This window comes from Phlebotomus papatasi, chromosome 2 (genome assembly GCF_024763615.1).
Source record: "Phlebotomus papatasi isolate M1 chromosome 2, Ppap_2.1, whole genome shotgun sequence".
Classification (NCBI taxonomy): Eukaryota; Metazoa; Arthropoda; class Insecta; order Diptera; family Psychodidae; genus Phlebotomus; species Phlebotomus papatasi.
Window position 1 is genome coordinate 61,433,077 of NC_077223.1, and position 23,161 is coordinate 61,456,237.

Genomic DNA, 23,161 nt, shown 5'->3' on the forward strand with positions numbered 1-23,161 from the left:
TTGAAAATATGTGACAGTGCTCTAGCCGAAAAGCACGAACGTCATACTTCACAAAACACGATACTCCATGAGAGTTGAGCTTTTTCGGCTCTCGAGTGACTGTTTTAATTTCTTATGCTGTGGAAAGTGATTGCATGTCATATTTCATGCCACGTAGAGCTTTTTTCTTCTCAGCTAGCAGTGACAGGGAAAATTTGAAATGGAATGAAAGCCCCAAGTCCATTTGGGAACTGCGATATTTTGTGAGATATCGAATCGTTTTCCTTAAAAATGATTTGAGCGCAAAAATTTTCTCTTATGAGTTATGTAATTAATGTAATTTGAATTACGTCATTATCTACAAATTAAATATTCAATTGGCCATTGCTTCAAATGCATTGGATACTTTCATGTTCTAACCAGAAAGAAGCAAATGAACTAATTTATGGTTTTGAATTCTGAGAAATTCCACTTATAAATTAATTTAAAGATATATTCATGATTTATATAAGTTCTTATTGCATTCAAAATTATGTTAAGTTCTCACATTTTCACTGGTAAAATCCGACTGAAGACTGAGGAGCGTATCTGTATAAGCGTTTAGGATTGAACGCTCACCACTTCATCTAGCGGCGGAGACTAGCGATATAATGTCTTATAAAGTTAACTATTTTAGCTCCCCTCAGATTCATCATCGCATAACTGACTAGTGATTGATACCGTTGGTTATAAGAGTCTTCATCAGGACGGGATTTCTCTCTCTAACTTCTCTAGACTCGACAGTCCTACTACAGAAATATCTGAAAGATTCTAGAGAAACCCTGTCTGTAAAAAAATAAGCCACGCCCTTTTAAGTTAAGAGGAGTGTAGGCGGAATTCGGGCATCTTTGAATTGGCTCAGCTTTGAAATTGGCCTCTTTTCTTCTATTTTTAAATGGAAATGGACCTTACCGTGATACAATTTAGATCCACAAATCAACTGTGAAGCTAAATTACATTATCATAAGCCTCAATTGCCTTTTAAACATTGAAGAAAAAATTCTAATTTGAGAGGTAGGGGGAGGTGGGGTTACTCTGAGCTGTGGGGTTACATTGTTATACGATTTTTTCGCATATTTTTCATGGAAACTGGGTTTTAACATGATGTAATTTGAATGCACAAAATAGTTGTGGATCTAAATAAAATAATTGTAAGGATCAGTTTCATTTAGAAACACTCGGAAAAGTCGTATAACAATATAGCCCCACAACTCAAAGTAGCCCTACCTCCCCCTACTCCAATTCAAAGGTGCCCAAATTCTAAATAAAAGTATTTGACTACCTGAAAGTACACCACCATCTTGTATTCCCCATAGTCTAATGTGAATTTATTTTCATCGTGCTCGCGTTAACTAAAAAATAAAAAGACGCCGGCGTATGCGCGGCGCACGTAATAGTTGGAGCACCCCTAGCAACAAAATCAGTCTACGCAACGTAAACTACAAAAGTCTGATCACCTAACTAATCGTAATTCAATGATCAATTTGGGAAGTGCCAAGAAGATGTATGTCGTCAGACGCTTTTATTGAGGACCTCGATTTCGATAAATAGCAATTTGAAGCAGAATATTAGCAGACTTCGCTTTGATTTTACTTGTCAATTTTGTCAATTTCAAGTGTCAAACTTCAAGAAGTTTGAATCTTATACAATATTGAAAAAAAATCTATGGACATTATTTTCAATCTGTTATTTTGATGGTTGTAAAGCACATTATTTATGGAGACCTTGACGTTGACATTTCAACACTAAAGTGACATCCATATTGACAGCTGTCAAACTAGTATAATTTTTTCTTCAATAGTATTTGAAATCAATGTGTTTAGCAAGTATGCTCAACGGATGACAAAACGTAAGTGACAGATCGATTTATTGGTACCGATCAGAAGTTATTTATCAGGTGATCGCAGCCTGATGAAATTGTAAGGAAGATACTGGTATACCGGGTATACCCCTTGGCTTTCACCTCAATCCAAATGATTTCTGGAGATTTAACAATATATTTAATCGGTGAAATGTTTATAAATTCAAAACTTTTCTTCATTAATGCCAAACATCTCTCTAAGTACATAGGCCTGTGTTCATTTCATAAGCACCTTCTCTTGTGCGTTTGTAAAGTTTTAATCAACCCAAATATCGCCTTTTTCCGCTACTCAAACCCCTGTTTTACCCAGAATTAATGTGCCTCGTGTGAATCTTCCTGGGAATTTCATGGGGGTGTTATTCATGACAAGCTGAGGATGGGGTTTACTGGAAGGGGGAATAAAAATCCAGTGCTTTGTTGGATGAGACGATGCTGATGAAGAGAATGTGAGAGGCTCAAAAGTGAATGGAGAAAAAAAAAGTAGGAAAATGAGGATGGAAATGCGAGGAAAACAAACGCGATAGACAACTATAAAAAGACAGTGTGTGTGTAAAGTCATCTAAATGTGCGAAGAAGATTTTTGCTCACAAAATATCTCACGTAGCATCTATAAAAAAAAAACTGCGACGCGCCTTTGAGTTGGCGCATTTTCTCATGAAAGAGATGGATTTTCCAGAGTCTCTGGAGCCGTCGGATTTTCACATTGTCTCAAGAGATTGTGACTGTCACAATGTAGAGTATGTACTCCAGTTGCGATTCCCTTTCCCTAAAATGGGGTGGTGCAGGGCGGAAATTAATTAGTATAGAGTAGTTGACGGTGGCTGAAGCGTGAAATATCTCGCGTAGACTTCTTTTGCGCGCCCACACTTCCTTCATCCAGAGAATTTTTATGAAAAGTCACGTTCACCCTTCATTCTGTGCCATAGACATACCATGTGGAAATCAAGAGGAATCCGCACAAGAAATCCGCCTTCGCGGCTTCACGATGAAAAATGCAATAATTAAATTCATCTTCTTGGGAAGAATTGTGTCTTTGGCTGAGGTTTTTCCTGAGATTTTCCTCTCCTGGCTAATTTTAGAGACTTCTTGGAAATTCATCTTAAAAGACTCTCATTGTAGAGCAGTAAGCACGAAAAAAGAAGCACTAGATGGTGTCTTGAGATCCAATTTCTTTCATCTCTGATGCAAATCTGATAAGTAAAGAGAAAGCCGGGGAAGGGAATATGGATTCTGTGATACTAAAGGCAGACTCACATTGACACTCATCGTCAAAATCTTTATTGTTTCCTTTAAATTCACAATTTTTACAAAAATTAAGCATTCCTCTCACATATAATATACCAAGAATTTATATAAAAAATGTTGAGGAAGACAAGAAAAAATATTATAAAATTACAACGAAGACAATGAACGTTGAGCGAAGATGTTTGTGACTTCACTCACCAAATATTACTATTTTTTTTTATATTTTTAAAATATTATACTTAATTTAGATTTTATGACTGAAACTGTCTTTGACAAGTCTTATGAAATTTAGACCAAAAAAAAAATTTTTAGAACACGCCTGTACTAAATTAAGTTTTTATTCCTAATTTTCTTCTTTACTATTTTTAAAAACGAATTGTAAAAATTCACGATGAAACTATTGAATATTGCAAATATAAATTGAAAAGTCTAGTAACACTGAACACTAAAATTTTATTGTTAAAATGTTGTAATATTATAAATATAATTTAGAAATAAATCGTTGTTGGAAAAATAATTAAGTTAATCTTTTTTTATATTTAAATAGATGTAAATATCGAAGAAAGAGTACATTAATGTACATTTATCAAGTGCTCTCAAGATTTGTGTTAGCTCAAGAAAGTTTTAAAAATAATTTCAAAACTCTGTACTACAATTGTACTAAATGTTAATTATGTTCAGCAAAGGGTACTTATTTTAAATCTTAAAATGGAAAAAAATGTCTTAACCCTGAAATACGCTTTCAATTTGTAAAAACTGCAATACTGTGTTAAACGTATTAGAAAAAAAATTAATGTGATTTAAGAACAAAGGGAGAGACAGAAATTATGAAGTACTAAAAGTATTTATTGGAATATTCAGTGGAATTACTAAAATATCAGTGTATACTGTAAAGGAAAACACTTTTAATAATTTTAAAAAATTTCACTTTCAAATTTAGCGAATTTATTACTACGAAAACGATTTTTTTTTGTTATCTTTTAGAATTATATAAAATTCCTTGCGTATAAAAAAAGATTTTTATGTTTTAAAAATTTATGAAAATTCTAAAGTTTTCTTGACATTTGAAAAGTTTTACTTTTGGTAGATATTTTTGTATTTTTTGTTTGTAAGATATTGTGTAATAAGTTTTTAGTAAATAATTTTCACTACCTCTAGGACAAAAAATTGAGAAGAAAATTAAGTTTAAGTGTTTTTCAGTATGTACTAAAATTGTACTCTCTAAAAATGAGCGAGATTCAGCAGAATTTATGCTGCTCTTGTATTTAAGTGTTTTTTTCCAAATATATAATTTAATTTTGCATAAATGTTTTCGAAAAAAAAACTTTCACAGCTCGATATATGATCACATCGGCTTAAATGTGTTAAGATGTTTCGACGCTTAAAACACAAACAACTAATTCAGGCGGGATTTATAATAATCTTAGAGATTAGTCAAATGATATCTTATAATACATTATGAGGTCAAATTAGCGACATAATCTCACGTTAAATAACATAACGTTAATTATTAATTTTAAAACTTTAATTTAAAACACCTCAGTTCTGTTTTAATAGGTCAACCAGAAGAAAGTGAATTTAATTTGAATTACTTGTATAAAATTATTCAGAATAATAAATTTTGGAAAAAATGCTGGTTAAATCTGTGTTAATTCCATTTCACAAATTTAGAGTGACTTAACCCCTTTTCAATTAAGCACCTACACCAAAATAGCTTTTTAAATTTGAAATTTTCTTTTAGTGTGAGTGTTGAAATTTTCAGCACTTAATCCCATTGTCGCTGAATGCGATTATTCAGTGGTTTAACGATGCACATATTCCGTCTAGAATAGAATAGGAGCATGGTGATATTGAGTGGCAGAAAATGTGAGGAAGACGTCAAATCTCACTAAGAGCGCAAAATGTGTAATGTTTAAACATAAATAATGAGATTATTTACACATTCTCCGTGAATCCATCGTTATCCACGGTGCACAAATTGATTGTGAAGGGGCTGGGTTTGGGGTTGTGGAGTCGAGTGGATGCGAATTGGATCCGCCACTAATGCATTTCTCGAGTCCCTGGCATCATCAAGTGCGCAGGGGTATGGGAAATAGGGGGTTGAATAGCGTCCCTTTGCACGCAATAGGGTTGAGAATTAGTGTGGCATGCTAATTTTGATATTGCCACTCAACTCATTCTGGCACAGGAGTATGCTCTAGTGCTTTCATCATTGCGTCATTCGCCAATGAGCTTTTGTGCTTTTCAACTCCGTAACGCCATGAACTCCGGCCTGTCTGCCCTCGTGATAAAGAAAATATTTATTGAGGGAAATCCTCATGGGGATTCGCCGGTAGTGACCGTTTGCGGGCTTTTTCGAGAGGCCATATCCTTTCTCTCAGCTAGCACTTTCATAGGAAAAGCTCACCGCAAGAGCTCTAGGTGCTTTTAATTCTCAAGTATTATGCCACTTTCTCTATTTTCAGTCATCCATTCAGCGATATTCAGATACATTTCAATTGCAAGGACTGTGCAGTAGTGGATGATGGAAAGTATTTTGCAAACAATCTCCGGAAGATTTATATTAGCTGCTATATGGATAATCGGTTTCAACAGAATTCTGCATTGAAATATCTGATTGAAAGCATATTTTTAGGAGCATTCTGATAACCTAAAATCGGTGTAATTCCTAGTTTTCAATTTACTTCGAAAGTGCTAATATTTAACAGAAAATCAAGTATTTTTACTTAGGATAGTGTAGAGCACTTTCACGCACCTGATGACTTTTTTTTAGGACTCAATTGCCAAAAACTTTTTTTTAATTATATTTAAACTAACTTAATCCAACTAAAGTTGGACCATGGTCCAACTTGTAAAGTGGTACAAGTTGGACCATGGTACAAGTTGGACAATGGTACGAGTTGGACAGGGGTTATTTCTTGATAAATTTAGTACTTCATTTTTACTTGTATATTTTTAATGATTTAGTTTTATAATTTGGTTCCTTGTGCTTAAAAAAAATCAGTACCGTATTTATCAAGAAAAAATCCCTGTTCAACTTGTACCGGCGAATTGTCCAACTTGTAACACTATGACCAATTTGTATCACATTACCCTAACTAGTGCGAGAAGGTGCTAGAGTTATAAACCGTTTCAGGTTTTACGAAGTGTTGGAATTCGTTACATCTATACATCAAAAGTACTCTCGCGTCATTTACCGTTTACTAGTTCATAATTTGAATCGATTCGTAAATCACTCAAAAGATCGCCCAAAGTAGCTTAAGAATAATAAAATTGATTTTCGGACAAAAATTACTTATCAGTTTATAACTAGTTCATTATTGGTTCATAAATAATTAGATCTGGTTCAGGTTTCTTATAAATTCCGAAACCTAATGAGACCAAATATGGTAGCATTCGGATGATAAATACGCTTTCTAGGGCCTCTTAAAGTTTTAATTTTGAAAAATTGTTGTAAAACCGTTTTGGATTTTCGTATATAGACGAAATGTCTACCTAGGTAATTTATAAAACATATCCAAAAAAGAAAAAAAATCACGTGCGTTTTTGAGCAATCCCAAAAATATCGTTTTGGAGGTAAAGAGGTAGGGTGGAGGAAAATTAAAATAAAAGTCCTTGGGTCCATTTATAGAATGGATCCCTCGAAGGTCCCAATTCTTTATCTCTAACTGTTTGGCCTCTAGAGCTAGGGATACTTAGCTCTAGAAGCCATTAGATTACTACGGAGTCAATAGTAACGAAAACCTTATCACTCCACCCCTGGAAAAAAATCAAGGCTTCCATTATAAAGAGAAGTGAACAAGGTTTACCATTTATCTTATCCTCAATTTCCATAAAATGTAATATTTTTTAGGATTTTATTAATATTCGTCCAAAAGTAAGATTTGCATTGAAATGGTTTTCACTTGAGCTTTACATTATATCACTTAATATCAGTCATTATCATTACCCATTAAAAAAATCGTTTGCTAGGTGGATTATACAGTACAGGATGTTTGATACTACACTTCTTTAAAAAAATATATAAAAATGTAAAAAAAACCTGTGCAAATGAGAAGTAAAACGTTGAAAATTAAGCAGTAATAAAAAAATGAAAAGCAATAAAATTTGGGCAAAGAGAAATTAAAGAAATTTCATTTTAGCTATACTATTATATTTTATGTTAATTTGTAAATTAGACGAATTAAACCGTTTTTTGCATAGATTTACGGTTTAATTCTACCAAACAACAATTTGATATTTTACTACTCATCGTTTCTTTTTTACCTTTTTGAATTACGTCACTGTCAAATAGTCTTGACTTAAAGCGTTATTTCTGATTTTTCACACATATTTTGAAAAGAACTATTTTTTAAGATTCAAGACATTATCATTGAATTTAAATTAAACAGAAAACTAGAAAAATTGCGTATATGGCAGATTATTGACATCAATAGTTCCATTAAAGAAGGAAAGCATAAATTTCAAGTATAGCAATTTAGTCCTATTTTTGAAAAGAACTTCTATCTTACCTAATATTATCCGTGTTATGGTTTTAGAGGTGAAGAGTTTCAATATAATCCCTATTTTACTGATGGAAGAATTTGTGATGATGAGTTAATAATCACACAGTTACAAAATATTCCTGTTTAAATTATCCTGAATAATTTTTATTTAGTTTTTTATTACTCCAGTGAACTTGTTTACATATGTTTTTTTTTATATTATGTTTCCTAAACTGTGCAAGACTTTTAGTATGAAATAAACCTCAAGTTTCTCTGCTTCCTAAAAGCAGGTTATAACTAATTTAGAGGATTTGGTGTAAAGTTTTTGAAGTTTCCGGGTAGTTTCACTGGAAATTGATTGAGAATCTAATCTTTAATAATGTTAAAGATATTAGCAAACATAGTTCATCCGCAGGTAAAAGAAGGTTATAGGGTACGATCCTAAACAATTTAGAGCTTCTGCAAAGAGTGGTAATATTTAGGGTAGAAAGGACTCAATAGTACGATACTTACTGATTGTATATAAGTTCTATAGTTGAGCCCTATCAAACACACAAATTTATATCTGATACTGTAACATGGGATACTCTGCATAATCGGATCGCAAAAGTGTGTGACTTTTGAAGACCCTCTTTGGAAAATCTCCTGATGAGCATAGTATATAGGAGGATATAATATGAAAATGTTCCCAGTGACGTTGCTCTACATTTGGAGCTTTAACGAAGGATGGGTCGGAATGTTGGGGGGGGGGGAGGTAGAGGTCTCGTGGATGGAAAGTTGTGCCCATCGCCATTTTCACCATCTGCACATGGATTCTCGCACATCCAAACATTTTCCGATCCCATTCACTGGTGGAGTCGGAATGAGTTTTCGCAGTTCCATGCGGGGGTGTGAGTGGCTTGGATAGACAAAGTTGTGGAAAATTGCTGAATGCGCCATTGTACGTTACATATTTGCCGGAATAATATTCTTCCCTCACCCTCCCACAACCTACTCACACACCCAAACCCCAAAATCCTCCCATGCCACCCCTAGAGCACAACAATAAGTTTTGGGGAAACTTTTCTCTCATCCCCAGGAATTCAATAGAGCATCCAATTGCCGAGTATATAAAATGAATGAAATACAGCACAATATCTAAGCAAATTGCTGAAATGTTTCCACATCGTTTCGTCGATTAGGTTGTTTCCTTATTAAATGATGTTGTGCTGCTATTAAAAGACAAAATTGCCATCGTCTTTCTCTCATCACCAGCACAACAATGCATCAACGACAACACGAATTCTTCCCAGGTAACTGATGCTTGTTCACGGAAGTGCCCCATAGAACCACCTCAAACACCTCTCCCAAAATTTCTACCATCACTCACAGTTATCATCAATTAATGCTCAGGAAATATTCCTAAGGTAGTATTCTCATAAATTTCCGGCGGGAGAATGCCCATGGCGGCAAAAGCAATATTTAATACACTTTTATCAAGATTCCGACCAAAAGTGCAGCAATAAAATCGAAAATTTACCAATACTCCTATAGAAAACTTTGGTGGAGCTTGAATTGGGGAAAAGTTTGTCTTATGTGCTGGGAAAGTTTTATGGGGGGGAATTTTTAAATAAGACTCAATGGTAAATATTTGCGTACAATAGCGTTAAGAGTCGTGATAGTGGGTTTGGATTTAACGAGAAATATAATTCAAACAAAGTACAGGCAATTTTTCACAAAAGAACTATTAGTTTGTTCTTGCTAAAAATTACATCAACTCTTGGTGAGAGTATACGTGAGATTGTTTTGCTTAAAGTGATTTTATCCTAAAGCTTTAAAATTCCATAAAATTTTTATTTATAACATCTTATTTTTTTTTTTAAATAAAAAAACTTTTAAAATACGAATCTTTTTACTGCTTGTACTTCACATAGAAAGTATCGAGTACTCGTAGCCGAGAATAAGAGAATAAAACCTTCGAAGATCGGTTTATAAAGTCAAAATTAAAACATTTTTACTACTCATTTCAATCGTGAAGAAATTGTTAGTGGTTTAAAGAATTATACAGTGATTATTGCCTTACTTTTCCTCATAACAAAGTGAAGACAGACACTCGAGACACTTCGAAATTCGAACAGAAAGTATTTCAACCATCATGTGGATAAAATCAGAAATAAGAAAGTCTTTTCTTTGGTTTTCGAAACTACTTTTAGAATCTTTTAAACTGCAATTGTAAATGAAGAAAGTACTGACTGTTCAAAGCTCGGTTCATAGTCGAAAAACAGAGAAGACATTCGAAGATCAGTTCAGATTTAGAAAATCAAAGAAAAGATAATTTTACTTTGTTTCATTCGTGTAGTACAATCAACATTTTTTTTTAATAATATTGTTCAAAATTCTTGCATTAGTAGGTAGGGTTGGTGTGCCAAATTCCGACATAGCTGTAAATAAGCATCGGAGTCATAAGTTGAAAGAATAATATTTTTAATACAAATTGAAATTTATTGTTACTACTTTTTTAGTGACCTCTGTAAAGTAGTTTATCATCTTTGTTTTCTTTAAATCAGTTTTCTTTAAATAGAAAATTACTTTGGGTAATATTCCGGACATTTTGAATGGAATTTCGGCCGCCTTGTTTGTAAACAGATTGTGTGAACCAACTGATAGGAAATTTCAAATTGTCATACGGAACGAGTTTAGTATGTAGTTTACTAAATTTAACCCAGAAGCCTGAGATCTTCCGAGTAATTTATTCTGAAGACCTGACGAGTTGATAATGGCACTCTAAATTTACGCGTAGATTTTTATATAGTACCATGCTCTTCCTTAACTCTTTTAAGGCCATTCCACATGATCTTTTTCATAGAAGCGATGTTTTATTTTTGCTTCTTTGAGAATGTACCAACTATGAAATTGATAAAAAAGTAAAATAAATAAGAAATTTAAGGAAGCAGAAATGTGGCCGAAATAATAAACATGAGCTCACTGGAAGGACGCTCACCAAATTGTAGCCGATTTTTTGCCCTGAACGATTCCTTAGGGAGATCAAGGATTATTGCGGCGAATTGCCTAGCAGCGACCTAGCTCTGTGCCTCCATCCGAAAACAACCGACTGCTACCGACTAACTGACAAACTAACTAACTACCTTCCTGTCGACCAATCCCCCACACGGTCGGAAACAAAACTATACCGCCAGTAAAGGGCCTTGCTTGGAACGAAAGGCGGAAAATATGAATTTCCCGCGAATTGAAAAGGGAATCCATCAGCCGGGCTCTATTTCACTATACTAGTGGAAAATCTCGTCAACAAAAAGTATATTTTTCTAAACCAAATACGTGATTTATCATTTGTAATTTGTAATCACAAGAGATCTGTCATGTCTTTCAACACCAAAGTTTCTATAACACAATTTCAATTTAAATTATACACAATTTATAAAAATTTTTGTGTTCATATTCTAAAAAGAATAAATATTTCAAAAAGAAAGTAAAATTTTGACTATTGGAAGATAAAATGCATAATTTTAATTAATTTACTTGCTTGGCCGAAATTATATTCTAAGTGGCCGAAATTTGAAGCTGTACGAAATTTAACACATTTACCCTAAATGTATAGAGAATAAATTAGATCTTCTAAACACAAATCCATCGATAGTTTCAAGATTTTTAGAAGAATTTTCCCTCTGTGTGACAACATCTCCAGTTCGCCTTTTCAGCCTTCCTAAACTAGACAAGAATCTTTTTTTTTTTAAACTAAAATACGGGATTTAAGAAAACGGTTTGAAAAGGAAATTCTTCGTTGAAAGACAGGAAATTGAACTTTGAAAAACTAAGTAAAAGTAAGTTCTCCATTGTTAAAGCAATAATTTAAAAAATCTTTCAAATTCTAAAAAAATACATAAAAGGATATTTATAAGTATTTTAATCTATATCCCAATTATTGGAGAAAATTTGGAAAATTTAGCAAACTGTCATTGAATGTGAACAATTTTGGGCACCAGGATATTACGAGACTGAGTCTGCAATCAATATTGTCAATAAACATGAGGATTATGCGGAAAATCATGAGGGATCTTTTTGGTGGTTAAACTAATCCCAGGATTGTATGACTTTCAATGCAAATTGGCCATCTGTCGAAATTTTGCACCAACCTCACTCAATTTCAAGGGACATTGACCATAAATTTCCTGAAGATTGACAAACAACTTTAGGTATTTGAGAGATTTTTAATTATTCGAGTGGATGGATTTTTAATTGTGGTGCAGGAATTGTACTCTTGGGGAGCCAGATGCCACCGTTGCTTGTCCCTGGGAATGTGCTGAGTGTCCAGAAGAAGACACTTGCTAAGTGAAACACGTACTGGCACAATATCTTGAGACTTCTATCGCACTTTGAAAGCGAGACAAGTGTTTTTCATAGATTCTCCGTGTTTGCTGCAGAAGAAAATGTCTCCAATTTATGTTGTCGTGAATCATCTCTCAGGGTGTTTTCCTGAAATTTGTGAGGGTGTCCCTTACCATCTTTTATGGGGAGGGGACAAAACTATTTGAGTTTAATGGACTTTTTTTTTCTACTCTTCATATTCTCACCATCCAATTCACCAAAAGAGTACCCATCCAGAGAAACAAGAAAAGTTGCAATATAGAGAAAACTGCAATTTCCCACCTCCAAAAATTTTACCGCCCTTTTCTCGCCTCAATCTCTCACATTTCACTGCAATTCCTCTCGTCCGGGAATGTCTGGGATTCGCGTTCCAGCGAAAGTTTTCCCCGCACTGATGCACTGAGAATCTCTAACAGTTCATCATTGTTACTCCTCCATTCAGTGTTTGTGTTCTTTATAAATCTCTTGTTTTTCACCATTCTGCAAGAAAAACTTTTTCACGATGATGGAGAGACAGAAAAAAATATAACTCACGCTAACTTCCCAGCACTAACGACTCTCTTTCTGAAGATGGAAGTAATTTTAGTGGAAATCTTGGGAAAATTAGCTGAAATATTTCCGTTGAATTGAGAGAGAAGATTCCAACACTTTTCTTCATTATGAGAATTTTGTGTTAAAACTTGGAATTTTAGTTCCACAAGATTAAGTTTTTCTTTAAAAAATGTTGTTCATGCTGAAGTAATTGTACAGAAGATCTCTTTTATAATTAAATACTTTAAAAAATTAACAGGTTAGGGTGTAATAGGGTAATTCTGAACAGAATCTAATTTTAAGCCTTGCGATTTTCTCTCTATTGCAGATGGAAAAACAGAAAAAGAAGAGCACAAGAAAGAAAAAAAGAGAAAATGGCAAAGAGAAAAATTAATCACTCTTTCGTGTTTTTTTTTCCATTTATTAAAACTAGATTATGTTCAAAATGACCCTATTGTACTCTAATTATTCTGTGATTTTCCAAAAATCTTTTAATATCCGAATTCCGAGTACTCGCGGATTGAGTTTGCACAAGAAAAAATGCATTCGAAGATTGGGTTTCGAAAGCCAAAAAGAGACATTTTTCATTTTTACTTCTCGTTTCATCCGCATGGTGGCTGAAGTATACAGTAGACTCACTCAAATTCGGGCATATGGGACCGAAATGTCAGCCGAATTAGACAGAAATTCGGGAGACAAACTTTTTGAAATGCAACGATTTTTTATTCATGTGTACATATAGATATTGAGTTTACAAACTCATATATAACGTAAATTGCATGAAAATCCCTCAATAATGCAAAATCACATCAAAACTAAGACAAACCATGCCAAATTTGACCATATTTGATTCATTTGATAATCATAATCAAACTTGAAAAATGACAACAAACTTTTTCAAATGTAACCGCTGCCCGAATTAAAAAGTTGCCCGATCTTAAAAGAGCCGAATTAGCGAGAGTCTACTATATTTTCAATTTTCTAAGTTTTTCGAATGTGAAATTGACAGTCTTCATTTTGTGGTGAAGTAATAATATTCTTGTCCTATTATCTCTAATATAATTCCTCTCATGATCACTATAAGTAACTCATTCAACAATTTCTTAGTGTGATATTTCATAAAATTTCTTAATCTTTGGCTAAATTTAAAAATTCGTAATTGAGATTTTGGCTCCATTCAGTAGGTTCAGTATAATAACCTTTCGAAGAAACAATAAAGCGTCTCCAAAGCCAAGTCAAACCTATTCGAAAATCTATCCGAAGCCTAATGTGCAAGTTTATGTACTTGCCGCTTTAGCGCTGTTTGTTCAACCATTTCGAATTTCGGTATTGTTGACAATTTAATCATCGACAATGTCAACAATGTGTAAATGTAAACGTTTTATGCAAAAAGTGCATTTTTGTAGAATTTCAGGTTGATAGAACGTTTAAACTGCAATTTCATTGAAATAAATGTCCTTTTAACGAACTTACTCACTGTTGTGAAACTCGTCGGTTTAAACTTTCGAAATTCCAATGTATTTTTAGGCAGTTTTCTCTGATATACTTTCGAATTCGTACAGAAAAATCTCAACGAGACAGTACTCTCAAATTGGGAAGGTTATTACGGAACGATTGATTTCTGTAAGTCTCTGTTCTATTTACCTTTTGTAAGAGACACTTTAGGATTAAACTTTTTACTCGTTTTTCTGGGGAGGCCCGTCACAGTAAGACGGCGGTAGTCTCCAACAATCAAACCAGTAAAATATGAGAAAGATATTTAATCCTAATTAAAAAATGAGCTTTTTATTGGATTTTATCCTATTATATAAATAGGTCATTAATCTGAATACTAATTCCTCTGAGTGCTTAATCCTTTTCTGTTGAGTTTTTTATCCTACCACAGAAAAAGTCGGAAAATGAAATATTTCCCACGAAACTGAAAACTGGAAACTGCCAGACTTTAGTATTTAGTGTGTGGGTGTTTGTTTAATTAAATTTCAATGGAAAATTGGAAAGTTACCCCACCAAAGCCATTTGCCATCTGTAGTGCTTCCAGTTTCATTTTTGCAACCAACCCACTTGTCTCACTCAAAAGCTCTCTTGTGAGGCTTTTCAGTGGGGCGGTGCAGCCTCTAATGGTCAAAAACCCCTTATGGCTGAGGTTTATCATTTCATCTTTAACTGTAGCCAGAGAAGCCGCCAAGTCTGAACTCGGAGTGCTAATGAATAAATCACAGCCAGTGGGTGGGTTTCGGGGTAGGAAAAAAGCTTGATGGTGCGCTTGTCAGAAAAGACATTGCTTTAATTTTCCGAGCTTTCAAACAATAAAGGGTGTTCTACCAAATATTTGTCAGGATAGACAGCAAGACAAGTAGATTTATTTATTAAGATATGACGTTTTAATTCACTTCTCTAGTTGGTTTAAATTTAACTTTCTAACTTGAAAGTCATTCAATAAATTGTGGAAGCATTAATTTTTAAAATATTCATGCGATTTATATTGACAATTTTATTATTGATACAGGTGTATGATTTAAATATATCAAAAAAAACATTTGTCCAAATTCATAAAATCAGGGAGTGTCGTTGAATAATTCTCTCAAAAGCATAATTCAGCAATTTTATGGGTATTTTCCCTTTGGATTCCTCATTAATAAACATTATTGAGCAAATCAATTGGAAATTATATTGATATTTTTTAATTAATGTTTCGTCATAAATATAATGCATTAATATCAGAGATTTTTTGGGGATGGGGTTTTGAAGAGGAAAGTCTGGGGTTTGCATATGAAATCCTCATGTGTAAATTCTATGAAGTCAATTTTGTGCATTTTCATTAGTTTGCATCTTCAACTTTGTCGGCATCTCATTCCAATTAAGTCATTTTGAGGGTAAAATTTTGCACTGCGTGAAAGCTTGGAGCTGAGCTCCTCCTTTTTCTGCTGGAAAACTTTCCTAAAACCCCTTCAACTTTTGCAGCAAACCATAATAATGCGACACAGACAAAGGCAAAAGATGCAAGATAACTCACAACACCATATTTCCCCCTCAGCCCCAACTATGATAATATTGAGGCCGAAGGGCGGCAGCCTTGGAAGCTAGAAGAAGTCCCAAAGTTTTGCAATAGTTTGGCTTGCATATAAATTGTTTAATAACACAGACAGCATCCACAAGAGAGACTTGGGCGCGCTGTGTCATCATTGAGATGAGATTCCTCCTGAATCTTCAGCGTACTAGACAAATTGACGCCTTTCGACAACTTTGAGGCGACCAGAGACATCTTTATCCGCCGCCAGACTCTATCATTGAAGAGTAAACGCAATTCGCAGGAATGAATTTTATGAAAGTTTTCAGACAAATTTTGGGCTTTGAAGAGGTATGCTTTTGCAGTATCATTTGGGCTTTAATTTTAGGTGATTTATCGTATTTTAAAGCTCGTAATTTCTAATGTTTCTATATAATTCTCTATGTACTAAAATTACAAATTAAGGTTTTCGAACATCTTAAAGTTTAGTACTAATGAATAGCGACTTTAACTTTCTTTTATAATTTTTGAACGATTTGAAATACCATGGGACTTTGAAATAATATAATGCTTATATTTTTAATATAATATTTATTATTATTGACTTATTCAGATTTTCAGAAGGAGATTTGCAATTAATTTCTACAACAAATTTATTTAGTACATACATGTGCTAAAAAGAAACCTGGTAGAATTATCAATGATATTACTAATTTAATCTTCTTCTTTTAAAGGTCAAAACAAATTCAATTTAGCTCAATTGAATTTAGAGTGAAAAAGAATGAGATAGACATACGCAAAACAAGTGAGAAAGAAAGTGATGTGAATTTTGAATTTTTGAAATTTTCCTGATATGAAAGACGTGCCGGAGCCATTAGGAACAAAATGCATTTAGAAACTTCGAAATGCGGGGAAATTTAGATTTTACTGCTCGAACTCCACGGAGAGAGCAGTATATATAATCCCTCGATTTTTTCACCCCTCCAAAATTTCTACCTTGCATCCCCCGGAGACCAATTTTATCAACAAACAGACGTATCAACGTTCAGACAATTTCTGAGAAATGTCGTCACGCTGTTTGTCCGTCTGTCCGTCCGTCCGTCCGTCCAGCTGTCGCCAGCTCTAGAGGACAAACGGTTAGAGATAGCGACTTGGGACCTTCAGGGGACCCCTATAAGTCGACCCAAGGATCGTTAACATGCCCCTTATTTTCGCCCACCCCTCCCCTTCCCCTCCAAAACTATGTTTTTTGGGATTGCTCGAAAACGCCTCTTGCGATTTTTTCATTTTTGGATATGTTTTAGAGATTACCCAGGCGGACATTTCGTCCTTAGACGACAATACCGATGAATCATTCTTAATAACGGTTTTTCAAGGTCAAAGGTTAAAAAGACACTACAGGTTGCATTTATCAAGCGAATGGAATCATGTTTGGGCTCGTTATAAAGGTCTGGTAATTTCCGACAAAACTGAACCGGTTCCAATCGGTTCTGAACCGGTTCATAGCCGATAACTAATTTTTATCCGAAAATCAATTCTATTTACTTTTAAAACAATTTTGGAGGATGTTTTGAATGATTTATGAATCTTTTCAAATTGATTGAGAACCGGTGAATGGTAAATAATGCGAAAGTACTTTTAAGGTATAGCATCTAAGTTACGAGTTCGAATATTTCGCAAAGCCTGGTGCGCTTTGCCACCCCTTTTAGATTTCAATTGATATATAATTAACTGAGATTCTTTACAATCTTAGCTTTTGTGGTCATGGTTGAAATTCGACCTCGTCAGATCAAAATTGAAATTTTGAATATCTCTAAATTCTCTTTTTACATTTGATAAAATTCTGGTATGTTGAGACATTTCCAGTGAAATTCCAGTTTCGAAAATTCAACAAATTCTAAAATCTAATTTAACAAATTTCGATTTGCAAGAACTTCGGGGTTGCCTGAAAAGAATCCCGGCTACCAAAAGCTAAGTATGTATCATTAATTTTTATACAAATCTTTGGTATTTTCAAAGGTATCAAAATCATAAAGTTGCTTTACATATATCCATTGCGAAATATCGAAAATTCCTGTAAAACTGTTATCTATATTTTACTACCAGTGAAATGCAATGGAATATTATGTATGCAAATTACTATTAATAATCAGTGAGATAAAATTAAATGCTGATGTTAAATTATTTTTTAAATGTATTTGTATCACAATAATGCTTATTAAATTGATTTTAATATTGTCAATGTAACTAGAGCCTTTAATTAATTTGTCAAGTATTTTCACATGGAGTTCGTTTGCATCAATGGTTTTCCAATAATTGTCTTTTAAAGTTTATCACTGAAGCTCACCTCAGCGGATCTGCTTTACTTTAAAGTCCCTCGAAAAGCAAATTTTTCATTAATTTACTCTATAAACGCATATTGTCGAATTTAATATTCAACATTAGCATGTGTGTATGGTATAATGTTGAAATCTGAGGAGAAATTTTACCACAGCATTTCAAGGGGTTGCTAAATATCTCAAGAAATCCGTCCTCCAACTCCTCAATATTCTCCAACATAATAAAATCGAAGAGAGAAACTCAATTACCCAAGTCATGTACTGAGTTTTCCATTAAATTCTTCAGTGTTTGCGAAACAAAGTGAAATCATTCCTTCAATGATATGCTCAATTGCATTCCTCCCATTTTCTCTACTTCCAAAAATTTGCTCAAATTCGTCCAAGTCTTGTATAAGAGGTCGATTGCACCGATAGTGGAATAATTTAAGTATTTTGTATTCACTGATTAATTAAATTTGATTGCAATGGGAGGGAGAATGATTCTTATTCAAATGCCAAACATTCTATTCTCAGAATTGCGTTCAAAGACCAATATTTTTAGCAATCATTTGACGGTAAAATTTTCAATTAACTTTGGCTCTGTATTTGGCAGAAGAATTTTAGGAGGGTTTTTTTATTATGTCTAGTCTTTGGCTATCAATTGAAATGAGTATGTTTTTGTCTTAAGAAATTCATTGGTAATTTGTATGGGTATCAAATTGAGATTCCATACAGTAGGGAACTTTTAGAATGAAGAAGAAGAGTCGGTACGAAACAATGTTCGTGCTTTTGTAGAAATTTTAAGAAATCGAATATCTTGAGAGGCTTTTCCTCATTCATGATGTAATTTTACAACAAAATATCGGTTTGTTTATTATTCCTAAAAACAAAAAGATTTTCCGACTAGAATAGCTAATAGAGGTAATAGTGGCAAATCTGTCACTGTTTTTTAATAGTAAAATTAACTTGGAAAAGTTTGATTTTTTTTAATGCCTTTGTGGACTCCAGACTGCAAGCCTTTTGCTTGTTTTATCATTTTGTTATACAATCTGGCGTTTCACAGAGCAAAAGATTCGGGGATTATACTTCAAAGTCTTGATCTTTGAATAAATTTTCGTTATTTTAAAACATTTCCTTCCAACCTTGGACACAAAAATAAATTTTGCAAGTGGGTTAAGATATTTACTAATAATTAAAAATTCATTTTGTAATCAAGAATTTGTGTGACCTAAATTTCACACTCTGTGAGTAAAAATTGACTGCGCAAAAGGCGGTCTTTAATCTAGAGGGTTAGCACAGTTCCCGAAGATCTGAAATTCTTAAAATACAAGTTATTTTAATAAATTTCCAGAATCTGTTGAATCTATTGCCCTTATACGATCCTAATTCGAAGTTTTTCATAAACAATTTCTTATCAAGAAATTTCACAACAGTTAAGTCACATGGATTAACCTTAATTCTGAAGTCCATATAAAGATCTTCATTGTTAAATAATACCGGCTTCAGTCTAGAGGTTTAACTCAGTTCGGCAAGGTCACAAAAATCTAAATAATAAGAAATTTTACTGATCGTTTAAAACAGGGGTGAGCAAAAACCGATGAAATCGAATAAACGTCAAAATAAGTTTGTTCAAGTAGCGTTTTGACTAATAATGACTTTTTTTTAAATTTAGACTTAGGATTGTATATTAAGTGCAACTAATTTATTAGATTTAAAAAAAGCTTCTTTTTTTGTTATTTATAGAAATCCGGTAACTTTGGAAACTGGATTAAATACTTTATTGAAACATGAATTCGACAAAATAATTTGCTGGATTTACAATTTAAAACTTGGGACTTAAACTGAGAGATGGCTTAACGTAATTGTAATCATAATAATGATTAGTTTACATTTATATTAGTTTCTGACTAAGCCGTATCTCGGCTTAAACCGAGAAACAGCACAGTTAGTGGAAAACGTATCGGAATTTAGTCAAATCATTATTTTGATAATAATTATGTTAAATCGTCTCTCGGCTTAAGTCGTAAGTGTGTTCAGCACATAAGATAAGATGAAATTAGCCCACTGAGGAAGGATTTAAGTCTGAACCGAAAGCTATGGGAAAAATCATAGGGAGGGGGGGGGGGCTACTTTGAGCTGTTAAGCTACATAGATATGCGATTTTTTCTCATATTTATAAAGGAAACTTGGGTATATTAATAAAATAATTGTAAGGCACAACTTCCTTTAGAAATAAGCAAGAAAATCTATATCAATGTAATCCCAAAGCTCCGTATGGCCCTACTTTCCTCGCTCTTCTAAACTGAACCCCTGTTTTTAAAAACGGTCACTAGTTTCCTAATTTTATATACTTTATTACGTTTTAATACTGATGAGCTTTTAATAAACTTTTTGTAGATTTCTTTTTTCAAAAGGTTTTTAGCTTTTCCCTGAATTAATTCAATACTGAAATTGAATGGATTCTCTAACACAAATCTACTTTTAGTAAATAATATAAAGATCTTGCCTAAGCCCTACCCTGTTCCGGATTTGCATTGTCCAACTGCGAAGCTATCGGGGATGATTTTCAAAATCTCACCCTTTTGAACTAGTAACCCCACTTGGAGAGGCCTCAGTATGTGGCTGGGATTATAAATTAAATGTGCAAGTAATGAATTTAAATGAATTTTAAAAGCCCAGCCGCGAATCATCAATCAAGGAGAGTCTGGCAAGGTGAAAGCCAGGGAGTTTGAGGGTGATTCAGAAGTGGGACACGTGATTCTTAATGGGAATCTTCAGTGTTGAGCCAAGCCAGATTGCTTATGGTAATTAATTCAGCACATCCCACCGCGTCATTTCGCTAATGGACGACGAAGACTTCCTCACTGGCAGGAAAGGGGTGGCATCGAGAGCGATTAGACAGATTCACAATTAATTACTCCCTTGCAAGTCTTCAGGAAACTTTTCCGCATTCTTTTCGTCACTCTTGGTCAGAATGAATACCAAAAAAATCGAAATATTCTCTGTGGAAAATTTCAGAGGGGTTTTTTTCCGTGGGAAATTTACTTTTTCCTTCTCCACAGTCTTGGGTATATTTTATTTGCAAGACATATAAACAAATAAATATTTAACGAAGGTCGTACCCTGGTTTTCGCATCCCTGAGTAAAATTGCACAGATATTTTTTTTTAGTAGAATTATTGCTAGGGATTCTGAGGTGCTTCCTGCAAAGTGAGATGGGAAAAAATGGAAAATTATTGTTATAGCGCTCCATGAGCAATTAGCCGTAATGGGACCAACAGATGCAATGAAAGGTGATAAAGTGGTTCAAGAGCCTCATGGTAACCTTTTCCCAGTCGCAATGGCTGGGATGATTTACTTCCGACACCAATTTCGGGTTGTTTAGTGTAGAAAAAAAAGAGGTGAAAGATTCACTTCCGGAACGTGACTTTTGGACCCCTTTTCGCAAGGTTCTTGCGGGTCCTTAATTGACTTAAAGAATATTTGGCAATTACATAGATTCACGTTCTGAATAAACTTTCGGTTGTTCCCGAAATATTCATTCTAAATTTTCAAGGGAATTTTGAAAAGGATAAACTCTCCCACCTGGTCAACACATCCGAATTCAATTCGTCAAATTTGCGAATTCAGCACAATTCTCTGAATTGCAGTTTTGACCAAATATTGTATTTGGGATGCTGTTCTCGCAAAAGACTTGGCAAATTTGCTCTCGAAATGCGTGTGTTTGCATGCGGGTGGCTTCCCAAAATGTTGCACAATGCACTCTAAACACAACATGATTTCAAACTCACGATAGAAATAATTAAAACTCAATTCTGTTGATCATGAATTAATAAACATTGTTCAGAATTGAATTATTTGTCTCGATTTTTTTTCAGGGATCGCGTATGAAGATTATGTGGTGAATTTTCAATGTAAAAGAGGCCGTCAATTACGCTGTTTTTAGTCTAAAACCATCAAAAGTAATTCCACTGAGGGGAAAGGGCCCATGCTTTGCATTGTTCTAAGCTTTATAATGACTACATTTTTCTTATGTTTTTTAATAAATGCAATTCTGCAATATATTTAAAAAACAGGACATTTTCTCCTAGTTTTTAATATATGGATCCGATGAGTCAAATTTATTGAAAAACATATGGAAAATTTAATAATTATAAAGATTGGGACTGCTCAAAGCATTGGCACTTTCCCCTACCTAACTTTAGGCTAGTTAAGTACTCTCAATAATTCGGGTTTTCTCAGAATTCTATCGTTGATTTCTTTTAGCTCAATAAAATTCTCATCAAAATAAATTCAAAGCTGGATTGGCTTTATAAAGGAATCAGTCCTTCCCAAGAATATCAATGGATGCAATTTGAATATAGTAATGCTAGGCAATTTCTGGTGACCTATGTTTCTCAATAAATGTGAATCATCACACCCATATTTTAGAAACCTAGCAAATTGTCCAGTAATTAAAATAAATTGCGGAGTCACATTTATTTAGAAAAATAGGAAAAAAAATTGGTCATTACCAAGCTTATGATCGTACGAAGCATGGGTACTTTCCATTATACGGGCTTCAGACCTAAGGCTTAGCCATATGGCTTAACTTCTCTAATTTCTACTTAATCAAGATTTTTTGGAAAATTATCACTTAAGATTGGTCAACATGGGCAAGTGATCCATTAAATTTTGAAAAAACCAATAAAATTGGTTGCTATTTAGAATTTAGAGACCATCGGGAACTGGTCTAAACCTCAGGTCTAAAGCCGACCTTACCCGATTCGTTCTATCACTTAAGAAACACACTGTATGTCCCACTTTATTAGTTGAAAAAAAAATCATAAGAGACAATTATACAATTTTTTTAAGAAGTTATGTTTGGAAATCGTAAAATAGTCCCGGATAAAGGGACTACAGAAAGTTATGAGTAACTTAGTGTCTAAGGGCCTCTACACACTAGGAGTAATTTCTTTAAAAAATGCCTTTTTAAAGAAAATATCCCCTAGCCTTGTAGGCAGCAACGTCAGAATTTTCTAAAAAAGGCAATTTTTGACGAAAACTGCTTCTAGTGTGTAGACACCATAAAGCTCAAAATTAAGTCAAACTGATCTTAAGAGAATAATTAGCTCGGACAATTTGGAAGTAAAAGATTAGCACAAACTATCATCTATTGAGAATCTAAATAATCAAGGATTATAAGATCATAACTTCAATTTCACATTGCAGTTAAATTTTAAGGGGTAAGCATTCTTAAGAAATAGTTTTAGTCTATTTGGTGCTTTGTATATCATTTAAAGGGATTTTTCATTAATATATATTATTATTATAATCAAAATTGAACATTTTACTTG